Source organism: Seriola lalandi, unplaced genomic scaffold (assembly GCF_002814215.2).
Source record: "Seriola lalandi dorsalis isolate HSWRI2012SDOR001 ecotype SW California unplaced genomic scaffold, Sedor1 jcf7180002054965, whole genome shotgun sequence".
NCBI lineage: Eukaryota > Metazoa > Chordata > Actinopteri > Carangiformes > Carangidae > Seriola > Seriola lalandi.
In genome coordinates, this window is record NW_019525516.1 from 709,730 (window position 1) to 713,768 (window position 4,039).

Genomic DNA, 4,039 nt, shown 5'->3' on the forward strand with positions numbered 1-4,039 from the left:
CCAACCCCCGAGCCCCTCATCTCCCCCTTCGCCATCCTTTCTTCTCCCGTCTCTTAGCATCTCTTCCCCGCCCTCCCCTCGCGCCTTGGGCATAGATAACACACTTGTTTGCAAATTTCTGTGTCGGGTATGTGCTTGTATGAGTGTATATATATGTGTGTGTGTGTGTGTGTGTGTGTGTGTGTGTTGCCATGTGTTTGTCTGTTGTGAGCGTCTGCTTGCATCAGAAAGATTCTCAAGTCAGAGGGGTCCAACTCCAGCTTCGCCTCTTCATTTGTTTAAATCCCAACCTGCGCTGGAGATGCCAAAACCAGGAGCTGAGCCTGGCAGCCAGCCACATGGATACACACACACACACACACACACACACACACACTCTCACGCACTTGTGCACACTTATGCATGCCACACAATCAGACCCACTCAGACAAATACACATGCACATGGAAAAAGTGTTGATAAACACACACATACACACACACACACATACACACACACACACACACACACACACACACACAGAGATGCCACCATTGAGGCCAATTATAGGAGCTTTTCTCAAAGTAAACGACCACATGTACAATTTTTAATGGAATTATAAGCCAGATTGACAAGGGACTTTTTGTTTTGCTTTTCCGCTAATCGCCTCTCCCAAAATCCCCTCCTTTATGTCTTGTCATTCCGGAGCAAACTCAACGCTTCCTCCTCTTCCCTCTGATTTTCACTCTATTGCTTGCTGGATATCAAAGAGAGAGAGAAAGAGAGAGAGTGAGTAACAGAGAGAGTGAAAAGAACAGAGTGAATGTAGGGCAGTGGGGAGGAGGCCGACAGAAAAGAAAGGAAGAAAGAGAGAGAGGAAGGGGGGGGGGGTGGAGATGATTGGCTGAGGACCAAAGATGAGAGGGGGAGAGAAAGAAAGAAAGAAAGAGAGAAAGAGAGAGAGGGATGGGTTTAGAGGCAGAAGTAGGAGGGAGAGAGAGAGTTGGGGGATGAGGATGGAGGGAGCGCAGAGAGGCGACAGGTATACGGGATGGAGGGTTGAAGATCAGAAGGGGAGGGTGGGGGGGGTGATGTGTGGGTGGGAGTGATGGATTCAGACTCTTTACGTGATGTGTGTGCACATGCGGCAGAGGCACACAGATGTTTGTTATGTAAGACTTGAGTATTGATTGGAACGTGATGTGCAGAGAGGGTCACCACCAAGCCAACGGCAAACCACATGAGGACGAGGCGAGCGGGATTTCACGCCTTATAAATAGGGGTTTCTTTTATTGAATGATTAATTATTAATGATAACTGCAGCTGAGGGAAGCTCCCATGAAGTTATTCAGGTCCTTTGTGTATTCGAGAATTTCCATCGTCTATAGAATAAATATAATTGTGTGAAAAGAGGAATCGCACAGTATGAAGCGTATGTGTGAATAATTACGAACAGATGTAGAAGCTGTCACTTTCTTGAATCTTAACTGGTGACTTAAGAAATAAAGCCGTCGTCACAGTCACTGAGGTTGTCACATGTGAGATATGAAAGTCGTCTTGTGTGTTTTGGTGACCAGCAGCCGACCGAAGAAAAAAAACTCACTCATTCCTTGCACCAAGATTCCTCCTTCTCCTTCTCCTTCTCCTTCCAGGCTGAAAATATCTCAACAACTACTTGATGGTTCTCACACAGGTCAATCCCATGTTATACGTGACGGGTGGCGACCTCAGCCACTCCGGTTGTTGTGGTCCTTGAGTTTTTGAAGTCCTGTTTCAGATTCTTTACCTTCTCCCGGACCTGTTTCGCGGTGTGGAAACAGGCTAGGTCCAGACTAGGTCCTTTTTTGGGGGGTTGATCAATTACCCCGGATCTAAATTTAGACCCTGGTTCCTGCGGCGGAAACGCAGCTTTAGAGAAGATTGTTTTTATGGCGTTTCTGCTTTATTTTATAACAACAGTAGAGACGGACAGGAAGGTCAGGGGCGAGAGAGGGAGTGACATGCAGCGAAGGGTCCCATTGCCGCTGCGGTAAGGACTCGACCTTGGCACATGGCGCTCTACCAGGCGAGCTGCCAGTTTTACCCCTCCGTGTTCTGCCTCTCCGGATGTTTGGATTGTTGCTTTGTCATAGAGACATTTGAAAGTGAGCGTATTTTTATTTAATGCTCTGTGGTATTCTCGATTGTTGCACATTAAGAAGTGTGTGTGTGTGTGTGTGTGTTGTCTTTTGTGAGGTGTGCCGATAGATAATTGATGACTTCTCCTCCCTTCATGTGTGTGTTTGGCATTTCTCGCGCTCTGACGAAAGTCTGAGGGACCCAAAATAATTCAGGTGCCTGCGACAGGGATGAGTGTGCGGATGCTTTGACCTCTTTTAATTTACTCTAACACTTTTCACCTTCTCGATTCGTGGCGTGTGCACAATGGCTCTGGAAAATTTTCACAGTTAACGTGCACAAATTGCCTCCTCACCCTGAACGTAACTCGCTTCCGGTGAAACTGTCGCTTTTGCATTTCTGTTTTTTCGCTGGCTTGGCACCTTCAGGAAAATAGAGGTCAAGGTGTCTTAAGTAAAATAAGCTAGGTTTGTTTGTCTCTAGCATTTAATGGAAACAGGAAAATGAAGATGATGTTTGTGTGTGTGGGTGTACGGGTACGGTTTAAAGCGCACAGGGGCTGTTGTCGCCACATGAATTCTAAATAATCCTGCTGAATTAATGCTCATCTTGAACTAGATTCATAAAGTGCCTGCAGGTCTCTGATTTACTCAAGCACTGTTGCCCCCTTCATTAGGAGACACTTTGAGTATCCCGAATGTGTTGAATATTTCATTTTGATGACTTCACAGCATCTATGAATATTCATATTTTGTCTTTGTGTGCTTCCTCTGATAAAGCTAGATGGAAAAGTCTTCATCCCAAAACACACGCTCACATCGGCTACTAGTGGCGTACTTTGCAGTTTCGGGGATCCATTCTGGTCAACTTCTTTAATTCATGAACAAACAAAAACAAGAGACAAGTCTTGATTTTCCACAACAGATACAAAGACGTTTGACAGCAGAGAAAGTTTAGGTGATCCGAACCATCAGCGGTAAAATGTCAGGTTTTTGGTGTCGCTGTCTGAAAATCAAAGGGGTTTCTTTCTACAGCTGCCATCCTGCAGGATTCACACAGAGAAGAAATCCACTGCAGAAAACACACGAAGAACAATTTATACACCTGCAGAGAACAGACCTGGATGCAATGCAGCCAAAACAGTACGTTACAGTGAGGAATCACAATCGACTTGAGCATCTTGTTGCTCATAGAAAAGCTTCTTCTTTTCTTTTGCTTTTATCATGTTCATCACTATCTCATCTCTCCTATTAGCACCGATCTCACTGCCATCAAGAGTGTCGATTGCCGTGGGCGTCATGGGAGCCGCAGCTAAACAGTGAAGTAGAGTAAGTGAAGCAGAATTAGACGAGGCCTTTGCAGAGAGAAAAGCACAAGGAAATGAAATACTGTAGAAAAAAAAGGAAAGAACTCAATATTGATACTGTTTCCAAGGTAAGAAAATAAATCAGGTATCAACTGAGATACATGAGGTCTTCTTCCACACGACTCTCTCACACCCTTCCTCAGACACAGGTCGATCTGTCGGGAGCAGAACTACTCCAAAACATTTGTCTCGTCAGTCTGGAGAAGTTTTGCTCATCCAGGAGAGACGATGCAGATAACTCCTCAGCAGAGAGGTGAGCAGGTGCAGCTTGAAAACTGAGGTGTGGGAGACGGAGAGAGGACGACTTCTTACGTCTATGAAAAAGCATTTTGAGATGATGTGTCTTACTTTTGATAAAATCTGTCAGTTCTGAACTGGCGCTGTTGAATGCTAGTTTTTCCCTGTGATCTGTGTGTGTGTGTGTGTGTGTGTGTGTGTGTGTGTGTGTGTGTGTGTGCGTGTGCGTGCATGAAAGAGGGCGAGTACACCACTTGAAGTTGAAGAGCCGTGCAGGGCTGTGATCAGAGGGAAGCCCCTTAATGAGTTGATCCAGGCGAAGCTTTGATGCTGATCTGC

The 4,039-nt window shown here is 45.6% G+C and overlaps 1 long non-coding RNA gene across 2 annotated transcripts; it reads left to right on the forward strand.

The window, feature by feature from the left end:
• The first annotated feature begins 1,087 nt into the window (after nucleotides 1-1,087).
• Nucleotides 1,088-3,837, forward strand: LOC147817401 (uncharacterized). Of its 2 annotated transcripts, XR_015436408.1 has the most exons (3): nucleotides 1,088-3,239; nucleotides 3,352-3,425; nucleotides 3,607-3,837. It is a non-coding gene; the product is annotated as an uncharacterized LOC147817401 (long non-coding RNA). The 2 variants fall into 2 exon arrangements; XR_015436407.1 differs by having other exon boundaries at nucleotides 3,352-3,837.
• The last annotated feature ends 202 nt before the right edge of the window (nucleotides 3,838-4,039 follow it).